Raw genomic sequence first — 22,759 nt, 5'->3', positions numbered from 1 at the left:
AATAAAAATGTAGGTATACATTAAATTGATTTTATACACTGCGTAGTGTAGATAGTACTCACAAAATAATTTTACTTACAAATTTTTTTTTATAAGCTGTTATATTTGTAAATGAATTATGATACGGTACAAAATACACACAACGATTAAAAAGGCCGTTCTCACGGCCACCAGATAGTACTCGTATGACAAGCCAAGACAACTTATGTCTTGCACATAGTTCACACAAACAATCAGATCTTATACGAGTACTATACGTAACATTGCCGAGTGAAAACGACATCTAGGATAACTGGCGATCTATAGGTCGATGTCGTTTTCACTTGCCAAACACTAGATACGCCCACCAATCACAACAACGCTAGGGTCGGTCGATGCGTATATATACGGGTGCATTCGACCGATCGTCACAACAAAACAGCTAACAAGCGGAAGGGCCCCGCGCATACACCCGGGAGTTCCAAGAAGGGACGTCCACGTGCCTCACCATCCCCACCGACCACCATCCTAAAAGGTCTACAGAGGGATTCCCCCCCCCCTCCCCAACTCCGTCGACCGACTCATCAATATCAATGTCGTCAAACTGCTCCACTTCCGACACCGAGTCAAACAAATCCGCCCAACACTCCGCCCCGACTACTAAACCTCCACCAGCCAAAACATCCGAACAACAAACCCCGACATCAGCCAAACCCAAGCAAATCAGACCACCCCCCTTAATCTTAAACTCTGCGTCCTGGCGAAAAATCGCACCAACCATTTACAAACTTCCGAACTTCACTCCATCGGCAATTACAGCCAAAACCACATCCAATGGACAAATAACCGTCCAAACTACCGACCCCACCCACTTCCGACAAATTCAGAAAGTCCTAGTTGACAGCAAAACTGAATTCCATACCTTCAGCCTCCCTGAAGATCGTTCCCTTAAGGTCGTTCTAAAGGGCATACCGATCGACATCACCACTGACGATCTAAAATCCGAACTAGAAACCCTAAACTTCCAAACAAAATACATCCGCCGTTTCGGTACTCCCGAAAAACCGATGCCCATGTGCCTCGTACACATTGCGGCAACCCCGAACGCCAAGGATATCTTCCTTCTCAACTCCCTATTTTATCTTACGATTTCGGTAGAAGCCCTTAAACCTTCCGGCCCGGCACAATGTTTTTCGTGCCAACGTTTTGGACACGGTTCCCGTAACTGTGGCCACCCATCCAGATGCGTCAAGTGCGCAGGAAATCACTTGGCATCTGAATGCCAAAAAACTCCCGAGCAAACCCCGACATGCTGCAATTGCGGCGGGCCTCATACGGCTAATTTCCGCGGATGCCCACATCTCTTGACGATAAAACCCAAAATCGCACCACCAACAACCAAACCTCAAACCCTGCCGCCGACAACTCAATCTTTTACACCAACCCCGCCCCCACCAACAACTACAATAAAACCCCAAACCCGCTCGTACGCTGCAGCCACCACCGGCCAAGCGCCCCCACCACCACCACCACCACCAAAACCGACCAGTCCCGAAGCCCCACAAATTAACCTGTCCCTCATTTTAAACCTCCTGACCAACCTCTTAACAGCCATAGTAAACAACCAGGACCCCAAAACCCTGATTCAAACAGCAATACAATCATTCTTAACCATACTATCCCCCCAAAATGGATAACTTAAAAATTCTATTTTGGAACTCAAACGGCATTAACCACAAACTTGACGAACTGCGCTCTTTAGCACTAAAACTGAAAACCGACATAATCCTACTTAACGAAACCCACCTAAAACCCTCTGCCAGACTTCACATTCCTAACTTTTTTACGTACAGGAACGACCTGCCGCCCGTGCGGGGCTCGCCCGCCCACGGAGGCACGGCCGTTCTCGTCAACCGACGTATCGTTCACCAACCAGTTACCCTAAACACAACCATCCAAACCTCTTCCATCCTCGTACAACTCAACGGCCACGAAGTACTTATTTCAGCCGTATACAAACCACCCGGAACCCTACTAACGACAAACGACCTCGACCTTTTGACAAAGAGTGCCGAATGGCAAATTTCGGCAGGCGACTTCAACGCCAAACATCCGCTGTGGTATAGCCACACGACTAACGCTGCCGGCCGTGTCCTCTTTGACCACGCACAACAATCGGACTACTCTGTAACTGCTCCCTCTTCTCCCACACATTTCCCGACATGCACACGATACAGACCTGACATACTCGACATCGCCCTCGTACGACTACCCTATCAAACCCAAATCATTAACCTCAACGAACTATCTTCCGACCACAACCCCATTCTTCTAGATACACTCTGCACTCCGATCTCTTCTTCTCCACCGGTTACGAATCGGTTTATTAACTGGAAAAAATACACGACAACTCTCGCGAACTTACCGAACTCAACCACTCAACCGACCAACGACCGTGAGTCTATCGACCTGGCAATCGAAAACCTCACAAAACATATCCAACAAGCGGTTGAATCCAGCGTATACGTACCGACACGCAAACACCCGTCCACTGTAGTACCAGACTACATTAAACTGGAAATACAAGACAAAAACCGTATACGCCGCGAATGGCAAATAAACCGCGACCCGACAATTAAACGACAACTAAACGCCAAAATATCTCTCATACGTACCTTACTCGCAACGCACAACACTGACCAATGGGACATCTTTCTTAACTCACTAGACCACCAAGACGGTTCAATATACAAACTCAACAAATGTCTCTTACACAAACGTCCAGCATCTCACCCACTAACCGGCCCCGACGGCCTAGTTTTTCCGGCCAACGAACGAGCAGAGCTGATAGCCGACTCGCTCGAACGTCAATTTCAAACAAACCCCGGCCCCGACTTACCAGACGTAACCGCTCACTCCCAGTACCTACAAGGCCTTGACATCACCCGATCTAACCTCTTTACCACTCCCGGCCAGATACAAGACATAATTCGCAACCTTCGCAAAAAGAAAGCCCCAGGTGACGACCTCATCACCAACACGGCTCTTAAATTCCTACCGAACAACGTTATACTGTCCCTTACTCGGATCATCAACAGCGCCTTTAGAATCTGCTACTTTCCCCTTGCCTGGAAAAAAGCAGTCATCATCTCCATTCCCAAACCTGGCAAAGACCATAAACAACCCGAAAACTATAGACCAATCGCCCTCCTCTCCTCCCTGTCCAAAATTTACGAACAACTCATCCTCACCCACCTACAAGACAAACTCAAAAACAAAATCCGTCCCGAACAGTTCGCCTTCAGACCCGAACACTCGACAACACTACAACTGACCAAACTCACCCACCAACTGAGCGAAAACTTTAACAACGACTTAAACACTGCTTCCGTCTTCCTCGACGTGGAGAAAGCCTTCGACCGCGTCTGGCACGAAGGCCTACTCTACAAACTCTCCAAACTCAATATCTCGTTAGAAATCGTAAAAATCATCCAATCCTTTCTCACCGACCGTACTTTTACCACTAAAATCGAACACTCCTTCTCTACTACCAGACACGTACTCGCAGGAGTCCCTCAAGGCTCCTGTCTCTCACCGACGCTATACTTGACGTACATTAACGACATTCCAACGACTCCTAAAGCCAACCTCTCACTCTTCGCTGACGACACGATGTTCTTTACTAGTAACAAAAACCCCAAACGTGCAACCATACAACTACAACACCAACTCAACCTCGCGTCCAACTGGTTCCACAGGTGGCGAATCAAAATAAACCCGACCAAAACAGTAGGCGTCCTCTTCGGGCGTTCTAATACAACCCACATTCCACCTCTAACCATCGATAACCAACCCGTTAACTGGTCAAAACAGGCCAAATACTTAGGCGTCACGATTGGACGTAAACTTACATTCAACCAACACATTCAAGACGTAACCAAAAAAGCTACCCGCGTCCGTGGTATGCTTTACCCCTTACTTAACCGTACTAGTCCCGTTCCGCTGAAAACAAAACTTAACATACTTAAACTCTACGTGACCCCTATACTTACATATGCTGGCTCTTCCTGGGCACCCTTTATCGGCCCCTCCCATTGGAGACGTATTGAATCCGTCCAAAACATCGGCATACGCACGATAACCGGTATGCCCACTATCGTTAGAAACTCGGCCCTTTTAAAATCAGCCAACTTCAAATCTATTCAAAATTCCATTTGCTCTCAATCAAAAACAATGTTCTACAAAAACTCTTTTTCCGAATACGATCATATCCGCCTCTTAGGTAAAACCCACTCCCCTCCAACCACCAAACGTTTACTCAAACCATACCCATTAAATTGGACTGACTAACATAACTGAACCTACCAATCAACCCCAAAATCCATCCACTAGTAGAGGCACAAGCCTGGAATAGTAAACGGCATAGCCGCCCCTCCCAAAGCAAAGCAAAGCAGATCGTCACCTAACCTACACACTACCCAAACGCCTCCAACCACAGTCCAGACATCTTAGACATCGCCATCATTAAAGCTAACAACATTCACCAACACATCGAAAACCTATCAACTGACCTCTCTTCAGACCACACTCCAGTTGTACTTGAACTCCACTCAACCATGGCATTCTCGTGTCCCCCGGCACCCAAACAAGTCACCGACTGGGCCGCGTTCCAGCTTTTCATGGACTCCGTCACCCACTCACCGTCCAGCGGATCATCCACTAGCTCCATTGATTCAGCGATCAAAAATCTAACGTCAACCATGTCACATGGCATAGCCATCCACACCTCTCCATCTGCACTTCAAGAAGGTTCCAGAGCTCTACCCAAGCAGCTGCAGTTCGAAATTAATCTCAAACGTCGCCTACGATCTCGCTGGCAAAGATCCAGAGATCCGGACGCCAAAACCTCCTACAATCGCCAAACCACTAAAGTTAAACAACTCATGGCAGAACATCGAAATAATCAATGGAGCAATCTCCTCGGCTCTCTGAATGAAGGTCCCAACGCCTGGTCTCGCTTTTTCAAACTCAATCGGGCACTGCTTCGTAAACCTCCACCATCTCGCCCTCTCAAGGACACAGCAGGCAACCTCACCTTCGATCCGGAGCACAAGGCCGCTCTTCTCACAGACTCTCTGGAAGTACAATTTCGTTCCCCTCCGGGAAACGACCAAATTGACTCATCAGTCCACAACAAACTTATTCACATGCTCTCACTTCCTCCCACTACTACTTCATACTTCACTCCCTCAGAAGTTTGGAACGTAATCAAGACGCTCCCTAGTCGGCGCGCTCCGGGGCCAGACGGCATCAGCAACAGCGCCCTTAAACACTGTGGTCGCAAAACCATCACTCACATATGTCGAATTCTCAACTGGTGCAAACGTGCTGGTTACTTCCCTCTACAGTGGAAGCATGCCATCGTCATCACCATTCCTAAGCCAGGCAAGGATGTCACCAACCCAGTCAATCATCGCCCGATATCACTGCTCAACACAATGTCCAAGGTTCTGGAGAAACTACTGCTCACCAGACTTAAGATCTTCACCACCTCCAAAATCCGTCCAGACCAACACGGCTTTAGAAGCTCTCACAGTACCATCACCCAATTACTCAGCGTAGTCGACGATATATCCTTCAACCTCAACAAAAGAAGGAAAACTGCTGCAATCCTGCTCGATGTGGAAAAAGCATTCGACAAGGTCTGGCATGACGGCCTTATTAGCAAACTCATCGACCTCGAAGTGCCCAGTGAATTCATCACCATCATTACTTCCTTTCTGACCGACAGACATTTCCAAATAAAAATTGAAGGCAAACTATCCACACCACGCAAAATTCTTGCAGGAGTGCCTCAAGGTTCCTGCCTCGCCCCACACTTATTCTGTCTGTACATAAATGATCTACCATCTCACCCCAGCTGCAAAACCGCACTCTTCGCAGACGACACACTGTTCTACGCAACCAGCACTTCCAACGACGTCGCCACCAAAAAGCTACAACTGCAGATCGACGCAGCTGTAAGGTGGTTCCACGACTGGAAAATCTCAATAAATCCTCTCAAAACCACTGCAGTAATGTTCTCTCACAGATCCACCTCAAACTCCATCAAGCCCAAAATCAAAGCACCAACATCAAGTGGTCAACCTCCATGAAATACCTCGGTGTTCATATTGACCATAAACTAAAATTTTTCAAACACATCAACTCCACTATTAACAAATCCAAAGCAGTCAAACATTCATTATATTCCATGCTATCCAGCTCAACTTTAAGTATCAACACTAAATGCTTCATATACAACACTTACATCCGATCCATCGCCACGTACGCATCACCTATATGGGCCTCCAACATCTCTAACAATAGCTGGACCAAGCTTGAAAGGCTCCAATCCACCTCACTCCGCCAAATTACCGGACAACCATGGTACGTGAACAACAGAGCGATCCGCCATTCCACCGGCTTTGTACTTCTCAAGGATCACATTCAGTCACTAACTAACTCCGTCAAAATTCAAATTCAACAATCCCCTCACAACCACATCTCCGAAATCAGCAATAGAACTACAATCACAGCAAATTATGTAAAACGACCCATAAACTTTTAATCTACCAGCACCAGTCAAACTCAAAACTTCTGCAAGCTCCCGAGCTCAATTCATCTTACTCCTTCCACTACTTCACTCACACTACCAGAGGCTTATAGCCTGAAATAGTGCACAACATACAAAGCTAAGCAAAGAAAGCCGATCGTCACCAGTAATTCTCCAATCTTCCAGACATCAAGCTCAACCAAAATATAGATGCTGTCACTGGTAAAACGGAGGACACCCACTGCCACGCCGGAGCGACTAACCTGAGGAAGGAGACGACGACGAGACCAGCGAGATCCAAGAAGCCACCCGACCAACCGAGGACTAGATACGGATAATACGGACGCGCATAATCGATCTACGGTGCCGCTCACATTCTGTACGAGGACCGAGGACTAGATACAACGACCGAAACGAATAATACGAACGCGCATAATCGACCCACGCTGCCGCTCACATTCCGTACGGGGATCGAGGACTACGAAGATTCGCCGGACACACGGAGGATTCAGCCACGCCAAGTGATCCGAGTCGCGGGATTCCATAAACCCGGACCCGTGTTCAATACTCGTAGAACTCACGGATAAATCCCCCCGAGCTCGCCTGCATAGGCCACGCTGCCCGTCCGGGTATACGAGCCAACGCCACTTATTTGAACGGGCCGGACGTATCTACCCGGATCTTCCCTGATTGTAACCGACTCATTCCCTTATTGTCAAGGTGGTCACAACCCCGTGAACCATTCCATGCGGTCACGCGGACGTGAACCATCATCTCCAAACCTTATATAACATTATTTATATATGTAAAATAATAAAGACACTGATTACTCGAAATCAACCGAGTGTATAATTTCTTTAGCGTGACGGAGTTTCACCACCGGTGGCTCCGTTACAATTAAAATATTGTTTGAGTTATATGACTCGACTTAAAGATTTACCTACTACGAATGCTTAGGTATAAAATGTGTGAAAATCAAAAATAATTTACGTAACGAAAACAATTTAATTAACTCTAACGGATTCTACTTTAGACTCGAAATATCTTTTGAAAATATAATTCTTATATATTTCGATGAAATGTAAATCAGCCAATGGCCGAATCACTGATTTTTTTCAAAGCGTAACTGAATTTATGTCATTACAATTAATAATTATGTTGTGTTTTTGTAGATTCAAAAGGAATATGATTTATATGTTAAATATGTATAATCATAATATAGTAACACTGTGTCTAAACAAAACTTACGTTCCACAACTTTTGGCTAAGAACGTATGTAAAGTATAATATATAATATATTGTTGAGGAATAGGACGCTAGTCATGGAACAATCTGCCTTTGGGGTTTGTGGTTATATTTGAGAAACCATAATAATAATATATTACATTGTTACTTTTGAATGCGAAAGGCATGACAAACACGTTTTTACGATTTTCTGAATATATATCCGTCTACCGTGTATTTATTCATATCATCATTTGATTTGTTTGAAAAAAAAAAAACTGTGAACTTAAGTGCAGGCAATTTTGACCAATATGGGACCTGCTGAGTGTTGTTCTATAATGTGAATCTTATATGGTATATAGATATTATATATATGTGTGCACTGTAAATACATGAAAATAAAGTTATGGCTGCTCTTAGTGCGGCTATTATTTAAGAGGAACAATTTAGGCAATTTTTAATCTTGTCATCGCTGCCAGTAATCTTTGAGTTAGTCGTAAATGATTATTATTGTGAGTGCGGTTCTTGTGTGTAAAATATAAAATTAGAATTTGAAGAAAATTAAAGAAATTTGGACTCGATAACAATAGAAATCAATATGAAACAATATGAAATCTATTTCATATCACCCGGCTGCGGTCAAACTGAACGACCATGTTCCATACCACACATACGCACACGTCAACGAAAGCACTCTCGAAAAATATGTTCGTACACACGCGACAATGAATAATGTTAAAAAGCTGGTGAAAAATTACCATACTTCTAGAAATCCAATTTAATTTTGAAAAATAATTTGAATTCACATAACTTGTACTTTAAAGTGCTAACAAGACACAAAAAATGAAAAAGATTTCCTACAAAACACAGACAAGATGTTAACTAATTCAAATAAGTATTCAAAATTAAAATTGGGCTACTAGAAGTATATGTTTATTTTTTCCAGCTTATAGGTCAAAATACATTAAAAATCCAATCGTTTAGAGCCGCCTTAATATTTCACATTTATTCTGCAGTACGTGTGTGCCGAATGTCCTGCATTCAAACTGATTCTATACGAGAGAAATAGGAGACTATATTTATAGACTCTGGTGTTGACGCAAAAGGTAAAAATTACTACAAAATGAAACTGAAATAACAAGTTTACGCCGCGCGCCGCCGTAAAACCATTAAATATATATAAGCTTGACGTAGTAGGTATATACAAATACTATGCGTGGCGAATGTTCGTTCCGGTGGCAAAATCGTGTTACGACCTGTAAATCGTCAAGATTTGCGACTGCATTAATACGCGAACATAACGTTTTTTACGATGATCAAATATAAGGCGATGGTAATATTATGGACGGAACGATATACGTAACTAACAGAGAGGGTTTGGCGTTTAAAACGAAGAAATAAGACAAAAAAAATAAAAGATGTTTTTTTCCCCGGACGAGGTCGTATCTCTATAAAATGTATTCTCGCTGTACTCACCAAGACCCGTGGTTGAAGGGTAACGTGTCATTTTGCTGTTTCTCAGGTGAAATATTAATAATTATTTGTTGTCGCCGGTGACGTAAAGCGCTCTTTTCTGTATCGGAAGTAACACATGGGCTATTGTTGTATTCCATCAGTTGATTGTTTATCGTATTGAATTATTATGTGTGTGTGTGTGTGTGTGTGTGTGTGTGTGTGTGTGTGTGTGTCAATTCTGATTTTCCAGGATTTATACGTAACATATTATAAACGTTTATATTATAAACGATAAAGATGTGTGACAGCGATGTGTGGTATATACTACACGGGGTTGTCGCGTACCTAAGTCTCAACAATCCCTCCATTTGCGAGTCTGTGATATATTTGTATCATAATTTATATTTTTTTATTCACAGTACAGACAATCGTACAAGAAATGGTCCTATTATCAGTGTTCAGATTAGATAAGTACTTTTTTATCTAGATAAAGATAAAGATAATGCAAATCAAATGTATCTAGATAGATATAAAAGATAACTTAACTCATATTTATTATTTACCAATATAAAGATAAATACTCTTTTATCTACATAAAAAAATATACAATTTTGTTTTAAATGGTTTTAAATTTAGGTATATTTTAGTTGGGCACTAGGGACATATTAATAATAATGATATAAATAAAAATAATTACGTTATTTATAAACCATACACTTTGTTTGAGAATCTGTATAAATATTTAAAATTGCGTTTGTACAATTTCACGATTTTTATCAATAAAAATGTATCTTAAGAAAAAATATTTGAAGGCCTCAAATTTTAAACATGTCAATATTTAATAATATAATAATTTGATTATTTTGAAAATTAAGAAAAAAATAAATATTTTGTACTACACTCGTACACAAATAATCTGATGCGGGATAGGTTGGATCGATAACAAAGTCTAAATACGGACAATAAATTACTATATTTGTAGAAAAAACTATATTATACTAATTATTGTTGAGATAGTTCGGCGTTCACCTTTATCATTATTATTATATTATTTCTCGAGTATTGACAAATGCAAACGACAATCTTATCTTATCTTATATCTCATTAGTTAATATTATTAAAAAATAAAAATAAAATTTATAACACAATTTGTGATGTGCTTAATTTGAATTCTTCAATAATTAGTTAATATAAAAACAGATTAAAATTGGGTTAGAACATTTTATGCGGATTTATAAAATTATTTCAATATTTTTAAACTCTCTTCCCCTCCCCCCCCCCACCTTTAATTAATTCTAGCTGAATTTTCGTAATACTTTTTTTAATGTAATATTATAAATTTGCAAACGGCGTGAGAGGCTTTAGCGCTGAAACGTTCGTGCTTATCGCCTCCTAGCCGAAACTAACGATAACCCAGGATCCTGATAATATTATAATGACATAACTCGTGGACTTCAGCTTAAATTAGGTTTTATAAACGAAAATGTTTATTTTTTGACGTATTTTTTTCTTCTTGATTATTCAACGTCGTGGGTACTACTCAAGCGCGATATTTCAGATGAACCGAATTTTAACTTCAATTCGTTTATTTTTTTCTCAAAAATTCCCGCATTACTCACGTTTGATCGTTAAAAGTAAAACGTTTTTTTTTTTTTCAAAAAAAATAACGATGATTATCTGCAGCCAATAGGTTCTATACAACATTAACAAGTCGTATTTTCGTTATAATACTCATTGAATTATATCTTAATTTCTACATTTATAATACCTGTTAAAAGCGATGCAGTAGTTATATAATATATTATAATATATAGTCATAAGATTGTACGGTACATTTGTGCCAATGAAAACAAACTGTTGACGGGTTGGTGTATAAAAAAAAAACCACATTTGAAATATTAAAAGAAAGAAGGAATTAAATTCTTTTTTTGCTGAATTACGTTTCCATTGAATATTTTATCGATAAAAAGTGTAGGCATGTATAATATAAGAACATATTATATTTGCTGATTTTGTTATGATACGTTTATTCTAATGTCAGCGAGTATTTAAAAAGAACTCTGTGGCAAAGTTATTTTTAAGTGCTTTTCGTTAGCTGTCCTCTCACGTGTTATGTAATTTATAATAATAGTATTAACATTATGATTTTTCAGAGTAAATTCAAGCTTAAAATATGATTAAAAAAATGTAAAGCGTCCTGTGAAACAATAAAAAAAATGGCGAATGAGAATTAACGACAGGTGTTGGTTCACTATATTATAATATATATTATATTTATGTATTTTATAAATGACAAAGAATATAAAATGTATTTTATGAAACATTAAAGTAATGTAAATGTACCAACGTTTTTATTTTACTCTCTTTGTTTAAATTATTTTATATTCTTTATTGATATTATAATCCACTTCATTAATTGATATGAATTAAAATTTTTTTACTCAAAAAATCAAATCTAAGACTAATCTAACATGTTCTGTCTTACAATGTTATTTTTTTTATTTTGTTTTTAGAACGATTTAGATTTTTTTAACTTTCAAAAATCCTATAAAACTTACCTGTGCTTTGTGAATAGTTGAGTTTAATTTTCCCTCCCCCTGTCACAAAAAAAAAAAAACAGTAAGTTATTAGGTATTTTTTCTTCCTATGGAAAGATTTAACTATCTAGTCCAAAGTCTTAATATTTTTAGTAGAGGTAATATCAAACTTTTAAATCGTTCGTGAAGCGCGTTGATAGTTTGCTCTACATGACTCGATTGATCGACGAAGAAGGTGTATCAAAGACAATGCACTATTGTTAAATTTAATTTCCTTACACTATATGACGAGTTAGAAATTTAGAATGACAAGGAATTGGTAAGCACGGAAATTGAAGGATGAAATTGGATTCATTATATCTCGTAAGTACATAATATAAAATATGTCAATACAATTTGTTTTTAATCCATGGTAAATTGTAATATGTTACGCTCAAATTCATTTCCTATTAACTTTTAACTTTTACACACAAAGTCACTAGACAAGAAAATAAGTCTAAAATGTTAAATCACATAAAGATTTATTTTTAATTAAGTTGTTTTTCAGATATATATTATACATATACAATCTTTACAATATATAGGACATAATACGAATGTGTGATAAGTTAATATAATAAGATATCAAATTTCTTGATGGTAGAAGTCACTCGACACTTTCCATAAGGATTAACGACGTAGATACTAATCTTAAAAGTTTTAGATGCTTCAATATAAAAGAAAAACATATTTAACTTAACCAGTAAAAAAATGTGGTTTTCATTTGAAATAAGGCAGATAAGGCAAAAATTATTAAAATATGATAATGTACAGTGTATAATAATATATGAATATACCTGTTATACATTTCATGATTATTTAATATTTAAACTCTACAAATCTCTAATAATAATTCAACAAATATTAACTATGTTATATCAAAAGCAGTTTAAGATCATAAATATTGTTATGTCTACCTAATCCACTAAAATATATTATCTATTTACAAAATAATTTTATCAAGAAAAATTATTATTATGTAAAAAACCATAAAAATAAAAAAATTTTAGCTACGGATTATTCTGAAATCAACTGAGAAATGCTAAGATATTTCAAGTGTCAAATAAACCAATTAAGTTCATAAGTTGATTGGAAAGTTAACTAACTAGTAAATGTGGCCAATCTTTGCTATACAGTAAATATATAGCTAGTAAATTTGGTATACTGAAACATAGATTTACTCTGTGGGACTATATTATTACTCAATGTCGGTATGATTATATTTTGATAAGTTTGAAGTATAACACACTATCTATATTTTCATATATATAATAGTTAGCACCCCGGTGGATTAAAATTTGTGGATGTACAAAATTTAATAAAAAATGGACACACTTATTTCTATAACTTTTTGGTATTTTTTTTAATTTGATATTTTTCTCTACGTATATACCAATTTGATCGTTTTTACAGATTATTAAATATGTTACTCGTATTTCGAGCAAATCAGTTCTGTTGTGAAAAAACCACGCACGTAATTTGACCTAGATAATGATTTTTGCACAGAATTCGGAAACATCAATATAAGTATTTTTTGAGTCACATAAATAAAAAATTTTCATTTTACAACCATATTATATTATTACTATTTGTAGCAATTGTTGGAAATTCATGCAAAAGCTTTTATGTTTTTTTTTTTTTATAATAGTATTGGCCATCGGGAAGCCAAAGAACTTATTCTGAGTAGCTTAAATACATGGAAAATATTTTTTGAATTCACAATAAATATTTGTTATTATTTATAAATTATAATGAATGCAATCTGAGTTTCTCAAAACTAAAAATATAAGACAAATTGTACGTCTCAAAAAAAATCACTTCTAAGTTCTAATATCTACACTCCCAGAAAACATTCTGTGACGTCTCAAAATATCATCCTTATGTAGAGGTTTAATAATGCATTAATAAAAATAACAATGAAAAACGAATATAAAAATATAGTCATGTTTATTATTTATCTACATACAAAATGAAGTCAGTCAGTCAAGAGTTACCATAAAGAATAAATTTATCTTCAAGTTTCGTTATAGTTTATTTTTTTAAATATTGCATTTTTTTTAATACACATGTTCATATCGTATGTTTTTTTATAATAATAAAACAAATACCCACATCAATTTAATATTATAATACTAAAATCGTTTTCGGTCGATTTACGCAACGGATACAATAGAAATATTCTATTCTATGGATTTACTTATGAATTATAGTATAGTCTTATAAATATCAAAGCGTTTTCCTCTTTCCTCGAATTACAATTATTATCAAACGATGTGCTACAAACAGTACAAAATTTAGTTGTCACAAAATATTTATTATTATAACTTGACTACTAATAAACTGTTTAGTGTTCATGTACTATCTCTAATTTCAATTGTATTTTAACATTGTGTTAAATTCTTAGTATTGAAACTTCTGAATAATTTTTAGACAAACAATAACTTTGAGGCTTAATAACTAGGACATTTCTTGAGCAATAACTAAAATGTGTTTTACTTGAGTAAAAATAATAAACAATTTTTGTAACGATTGATTTATATATTTATATTTATGTATACAACTTTACTAGGTAGGCATATTATTGGATATTTTTAAATGAAAAAGTCAAACATACGGAAATGAACGTATATGAAAATCAGAAAATATGATTTCGTTTAATAACTGTATTCACAATATTTATTATACATTAACTGAATATGGTACTGTAAGGTAGTGCAGTTTAGATAAAAAAAATATAATGAGGTCAAGTGAAAAATGTATAACATGTATTTATATCAAAGTATAAATGCTAGGCGGTTTAAGTTAAAATCCATATATATTTTTAAATATCGATTTTTTTTTTCGTGGTACGTGTCAATGGGCACTGAAATTTATATCATTTATGAAAATAAAAATATAATCATTTTTAAAATACAAAGCAAATGACAAATAATATTTATTTTATGTATAAAAATTATAGTACAATTTGTACAGTTAACATTTTATTATTTTTTAGATATCTAAAACTATGATAAATGTCATTAATTAAAAAAAAAAAAATAATAACACTAATAATATTATGATAGGTACCGTATGAGTGTATGACATACAGTAATAATTAATAAACAATAACTGTTAGCCTTTTACAATTTTAATTTTCGTGGGATTTTTTTTATTTGAATAAATACACGTAAAATATTTTCAATTTAATTTCAATTTAATTTTGACACCAGCTTTGAATACATCTATTCGAAGTGATTATCTACCATTTTTTACGTTGAATATTATATTGTCAAATTTTAATCATTTTCGAGTAGGTATCAACATTTCAGAGAAATATTACAAGACCAACGTGAAATTGTTTTATGTATACAACTATTATCTAAATTTCAATTCATATAATTATGATTCAGTCGTTTAGATGGATTGTGGTGATGATAAGTACCTGTGAAATACCACTGAAATATGGTTCTTGACGTTATATGATTGATAGAGTATTTTTTCTACTTGAAATTGTTCATGTGAAAACACGGTTGCGAGTTTGAAATTCCCAGTCGGGTCATCGTAGATATCGCAATACCAACTGTATTATATGCTATCACTATCAGTAAAATACCTTTGGGAATATTTTATCCAGTGATTTTGATATAAACAGCTAGCAAGAGAAAATTTATATATTAAGGAGATGGACTATTTTTTTTTCATTTTTGATCAAATGTTAAGAAAATAAATGATAAAATCTACAACAGTGTAATATAACATTTTTCCGTTGTGTTTTCAATAATAGTTTGATATTATAAGAGATGCTATGATGCTATAATAGGTTTTACTAGGTACGTAATTTATTCTATTCGCTTCGTTGAAACTTTTTTTAAATTTTTTGGTTCAAAGGAATATTACACAATAATAATAATTTCAAAGCATCGACTACGAGGTTTTTTTAAATATATACCTATATTATTTACAACTCATTTGTTTTTCTATTATTTTGTAATATACCTACCAGTCGATTTAAACTTATCAATTTAATGGAAATTAAACTGATCAAATAACTTTGAAATTCTTTCGTAGACAATTATACAACAAATCTACAAATATCGCCTCCTTACAAGAACGATGCATGTTTTTGGAACGGTTATGGCAGTTATTTTAATATCATTAACATCATATTAAATAATTATGTCAGTAAATAATTTTATTACTAAAACGGTTAAATTGTTAAATACAATTCTGTGACAATTTTAAGACGTCCGTTATAGTATGATGATTTTAATAATTCCAGATGTACCTATAATGAATTCAAGGAATAAATTATACACAGTTACCAACTCAAGATTTTACGAAATCCAGCTGGTGTCTATAATATCATAACTATGAAAATTTATATTTTAAACAAATTGTATATTATATAATAGTATACTTTGAAAAAAAATTAACACTAAAAATGCATAGTGTAGATTATAATAATAGTATAATAATGTTTCATTAAGAGAAATAATAAATGTAAAATTGTAGTTAAATAGGTATTATGAGCATTATCCAAGCCTCGTTATACGGCCATGTGCAATGTGTATGATATTATGCATGTCTGTATAACAGGCCATATACCAAGTATAAAATGTCATTTTAATTATTCATGCAGAAATGAAAGGACGAACTTTCGAGTGAATAATAATAATAATCTTGAGTTGAATTATTTATTCTAGTTTATAAAATATAAATTACTGAGTTTTAAAATTTATATTTTTAGAATTTTTATAAGAAAATGATCAAAAAAAGAAAAGGTCATCCGGAAGGATAATCTAGCTTGTAAGACTTTTAAGACTAGCAAAGTGTAAGGTTGAGTGGCCTATTATTGTTGGCATAGGTATAGTATGGCTGTATTGGCACAAGACACTGCGTTCTGAAACATATTGGAATATTAACTTCCATCAAGCATGATATATTTACAATTTGACCAGAAATATTTGTCCGATTAGCATTTTTTTTTTACTTTTTCGAGACTAAATCGAAAATTCCAATCATATATCACAAGTGACAAAACTTGGTTTTTTTTTACGGAATAAACCCAATAATCACAGTACAGGAAATACAAAGCACCAATATAATAATAATAATAACGGCCAATAGATATTGCAATGTTGAATAGGTAATGCATGCAAACAGTTGGTTACGAAAGCTACAAAAACTTGCCACAACACGGTGTATAGTCTTAATGTTGGATTTACTTCATTAACTTTTACGATAATATTTTAAAATTTAAATAATTAATTTGATAAATTTGTTAGAGAATTTTCGTTTAAATTTTAATTCTCGACGTTATGTTTAAAGATAAATATACATAGGTAATTAAAAAATCAAATTGAAGCATTGATGAATAAATTTAACTATATCTTAAAATCAATTTTTTTTAAATACTTTATCTTATCTGGATCTTCCGTCCATCATTCAAAATGGGTTAATATTTTATCTATTAATTGTCAATGTTGTGACTTTTGATATATTAATATATTATATTATGACGTAGTTCTTGAGACATTTTAATCAGACCATTTACGCATCAGTAGAATGTGATTTTATGTTATGAATATATTTTGTTACAATCATAAATAAATTGTATATTGTAGTCACGTCCGCACCTTTGTTGTCGTATATATTTTACAGATATTAAAAACAAAAATTAAATTAAACCTTATTTTTTACACCCTAAAATATGTAGATGTTTTCACTGCACGAAATAACATTCTACTGATATAGTGGCTATATACTTCACCATGTGGAATGGGAAATAATAATGATTTACGCGATGTCCAGAAAAGCGTTCTCTTTAAAAATCGCATATGTATATTATTATATCGTAGGTATATGTACGCACTAACGATATATTACTTTACGTCACATTTCATATTATTGTTTTAAAAATAAAATCATCGTATGTGAGGTAACTAACTACAATGTTACTATTATTATTATTATGATCCCGAGGCTTTAGGTAAAACAATATTGTTCTATAGTTATTGGCGTACGAAGTAAGCACCGTCTTCGCAATCAACATAATATTTATTGTACCGACTGAACTTCAGCGTCGAATGCACGTGTTGCTCACATTTGTGCTAGCGATATTTGTAGTTTAATATATTTACAGTACGAAACAAAAATACTAAGACATGGTAGTTTAACATAAACATTATATTTATTTTGTCATGATAATGATAACAAATTGTATTATCAATATTATTATATTTTAGGTTAAGTCACATATGTATGGCATTATTATGACTAGCACACTTACTACGCAGTAGTATCCTAATATAATATAATAATGTAATATTGTAATGTATGTAATTTCAATATATTCATAATAAAGACGTGTTCTTCAATATAATTAACAGTTACATTTATTATAACATATTTTACCTGTACAATACCTGTATTCACCTTAAAACTGTTTTGAAGTGAAGCGATTTCCTAACCCACGGGTCAGGACCCTGCGGACGCTGGTTGAGAATCTAGGCCAAGTGACAGCACATTTTAATTAGCATCAATTAATTATTTAATAATCGACATCGATATTTGATATGATTTTACACCTTCTTCTATCGTTTTATTTGTGCGTGTGTTTATATTTTATACCTGCACCTATATATAATTAGGTAATTGGGCCTCAAAGTTTTTTTTTACATAATTTTTTGATTACTTAAAAGGTTGGGAACCACTGTTGTATTATATGATTGGCTAATTAATATATTTTAATTGTACCTATATTATCTTAAATTGCATTGTTATAGTGTTCTTATTTTATTCTAATGAGCACCTAATGAGTAATAATAATGAGTCTTTGTTTCTTGTACTGTATATTATAACATCGTTCCTCTCTGATCATAATATAATGTACATTCTTCCCGATAGTGTTACTCTAATAAAGCACATCAATCAGTCGATCTGACTCAATAATGATTATATTAAAATTATTATATCGTCGTCGTCGTCGTCGTTGAACGCGGAATAGTTTTTTGTTGAACGAAAGCCCAACGGCCACACGAACGATAATGGTAATAATAATAATAATGATCATAATAGAACACGAAACCCACAAACTACATATTATTATTATCAACATCACAGCCAACCTGATGGACGGTCGTGGTTCAGAATTATTATTATATATATTTGTTATATATTATACAACGGTCCAATGTCCTTTGTTTGCAGGCGTGACATTTTTTTCGACGGTTAATGACCCGGTCGGTTCCTAATAATAATTTAAACGCAAATAAACAAGAGAAAAACTTAAAAAAAAATCTCCACGTTAATTTAACGACCCGTTCACCCGCCTTACACAATGGGTATCATTGCTGGGTCGATCATTGTTGTTGCGTCGATCAGAGCGGTTCGCACGTTATTCTACACGAGTGGTGCAGGTAGGTTTCACAGGTCCCACAGATTTTTTAACGAAAACTTACAGTTGAGATTGTCTCATGAATAAATTATATACATAATGGTTGAAATACCATCCGTCATCGAATAGTACTATTATGGTACTTATAATATTACCTTGTGTAAAAGTGTTCATTTCCTTATTTTCCATGAACTGTGCTAGCACAAAAGGAAACCTCTACTATTATTTTCAAAATAAATTAGAAATAAAAAGAAATAGTACTTACAATAATCCACGCCGTCGATCGGCTCCGACACATAGTAGGACTATTATACAGTGCACAGCTGATATTGGTATACATAAACAGAGAAGCCAAATTACTTATATGAAATTGTACGTAACAAATTTTTTTTTAACAAAACGTTTTTTTTCCTCAACATTTTTTCCAAACAATTAAATATTTTAAAATGATAGCCATCGCAATCAAATTGTACCTTCTTGATTTCGCATAGGATATAGTTGAAATTTCAGAACGATGATTTGCGGTGGTATGGTTTGTATAGTAAGTAGGTATTATTACGAATCACGATGAATAGATGAATATACCTCGAGGCGTTATTACTTATTATTCGTTTAAGCCGATCGTTGTAGTAATTGGAAATCCAATGTTATTGGTATGGAAATTGAAATTTCGGATTTTTTTTTTCATTTAACCGTCATAATAGTATACGATATATACTACACACATCGAGCAGTATAAAAGCGATGAGTTTCGAGGATCACGCCAACGCCATAATATTATCGTATAATAAACCATTTTTTAAGCTTCAAATAAAATTAGACGAAAACGCTTGTTTGCCGTCAAAAATCACATTTTGGACTGAAAAAGTTACAACTCATTAATAATAGAAACTTTTTGTTAAAACTATTTATGTACATCAAGTTCAATTTTAAACCTCTCAAATGCATTAAAAAACTTTTTTTTATAGAAATTTTGTTTTGAATAAGTTTAAGCAAATATGACGGACAATAAAATATATTTACTCGGCTATTTCAATTAAATGAACGCAAAATATAATATTTAGTTGGCTTATAAAAAAATACATGTTTATATTATTATAACAATACTGTTGGTAATTGGTTAATATTATACAATTTCCTATACCAAATATGTTCCTTTTCTACTACTCTAGACTCAACTCGTTGTATTTATATTAGCTTGTTTATGAAGCTTAACTTTTAGTTGAATAAATAGTATGTTATGTTATGTTTTTAATAAAGTTACTACTATAATAATAAAAATGAATCATTAATATTATTTCCTTCTTTAAAATATGTTTTCCCCTTAGATAGTCTAGACATCACACTAACTGCTAAATATTTGTATTAACAATCTAATATTATTTGATGTGTTCCTAATTCAAATTTACAACAATAAATATAATAGAAATATGACGTATTAATGATAAATTAATAAACAACCATTTTTTTCTATTAAAGAACCTTTGCAAAAACTTACTCCATATCCAAAGTCCTAATAAAAATGATTTATACTTTCTTTGAAATCTAAAATACTAAAGAATAAAATGTTAAGACATCCATCAAAAATTATATTATATTATAGTTAAGTACTCTTTGATCTTAAATAGTATATGAATTTTATTTATGCAATTATTAAAATTATAAAACTAAATAAAACAACATTATAAAACTTTTCCAATTACGTAGACTAAATCATTACCACCTAGCACATCCACACTTGTTTCATGGATGTCTAGTCCAAATCTATAATTTTGCACACTTCTTATCACATTTTCTTTTATTATATTAAATTCCAAGTTTAAGAATGAATATCCCGGCTTTAGACTGTGATAACTCAAATCTCTTCTGATAAGAATAGACCTATTTGGTACTACCTACATTGCTTGTGCTATTAGTTTGGAAGGAAATCAAAATTTTGCTATTATATTTTATAAGCTTATCCAATATAATATATACTATACATAGTACGGTTTTTTTTAAATTGACAATTAATACTTGCCATTAGGCTTGTCGAAATCTATAAATTTTTTCGATAATCTGACCAATTATTTTCTACTATACCCTGTTCAAAATAAGAAGAACATACATTTACGTAACAAAACCAGTTTCGCCCATGGTCACCTATGTGTTTCTTATTTTGAACAGGGTATAGTTACCTAATTGTGGATATTCCTTTATGATACCCATACACTAATTTTTTATTTATTTTATTTTAATTTTATTTTTAATTCGATTGGAATCTCACCTGGAGATGCCTACCAATTCTTCACATTAGTAACTGCAGTCTTCGTCTATCTGATACTTTCATATTTAGCAATTGTTTGGAGTATTTCTTTTATGTATCTATTGTTTCACTGGGTTTTACTTATATCATTCCATTGTAGTGCGAATCTTTCAACGCAGAATTAAATTTCTTATACTTCCTAATTTTCTTGAAGAAGTTTTGCACTCTACCTTTTTGTTATGGGGCTTTGGAAATTGGCACTCATTCTAACTCAAACCACTTCTTAGTCTAGCTTTTTAATTCACACAGTGTAATTACTAATTGTGGCTGATTTAATGATCGTATCTTTGATTGACTCCCGATGACATTCCCCATCTCGTATGTTTGCATTAAGTTATTTTTCTACTTATTCTATGTTTTCTTTAATTTTTTAGTTTCTTTTTAGGACCTTTTGGGTAACTAGATTTCATATTCTTTGCAATCTGAGCCGAAAACTTGCAATATCCAAACAATTATCTACTATGTACCTGTTATGCTAGATCCAAGCCTTTTGTCAATAATAATATGATCAAATTTTGCACTGAAATTCTATTAATTTTCTCTATTTTTGGTTTGAAAATAAATGTTTATTTTGAATAAATCTAGAGTGTTCACCTTAATTCTAAATTAAATTAACCGTGCAGGTATTGAGTTGAATTCACTTTCACACGGACACGGTTCATAATATTTCTGCTTTAAAAAGCCCGTACTAAAGTGGTGGCTGCTCTCCCTTCTATTGTAATAAATTATATATTCTCCAATTCTTATTTGTCCTGATTCCACCCATCTTATTTCCAGAAACGCTGTTATCGTATATATTATAGTGGGTAGGTATCTTAATTTTATTTTGCTTAGAATGAAAACTCTTATCATGATTTTCCTTTTAGTTTATTTATTTTTGAAGTGTACATTATGAACGTAGTGCTTCTTGAGATGTGAACGAATTATATTGAGTAAATTCAATATTTTACGATAGAAAAACACTTCTAGTCTTATATATTTATTGACTACAAATTTGGTGGTTGTAAAAGTTGATTTCAATGACACAACTTGTGGTATAAAATCTAGGTTTAAACCTGGTTTGAATTTATAATATGTGAAAGAAAGTGTTTTCTCATTTATCTTTATTGATCACCACCTTATTTTTGAACTGATATTTCAATTCTATTCTATTTTATAAAATATGTCTTATATTAAATATAAAACAAAGTAAAATATTGATCAAAGAGATTGTATCTGTATCGACGGACATATAAAACTAAATAAAT

The 22,759-nt window shown here is 34.0% G+C and overlaps 1 protein-coding gene across 1 annotated transcript in view; it reads left to right on the top strand.

The window, feature by feature from the left end:
• LOC132947390 (ras-like protein rasC) overlaps positions 1 to 22,759 on the top strand; it is a 160,238-nt gene that overhangs the window by 29,118 nt on the left and 108,361 nt on the right. The window lies entirely within an intron of this gene.

Source organism: Metopolophium dirhodum, chromosome 6 (genome assembly GCF_019925205.1).
Source record: "Metopolophium dirhodum isolate CAU chromosome 6, ASM1992520v1, whole genome shotgun sequence".
Lineage (NCBI taxonomy): Eukaryota > Metazoa > Arthropoda > Insecta > Hemiptera > Aphididae > Metopolophium > Metopolophium dirhodum.
Note: the sequence above shows the minus strand (reverse complement) of the source record. Positions and strands in the feature narration are given on the sequence as shown.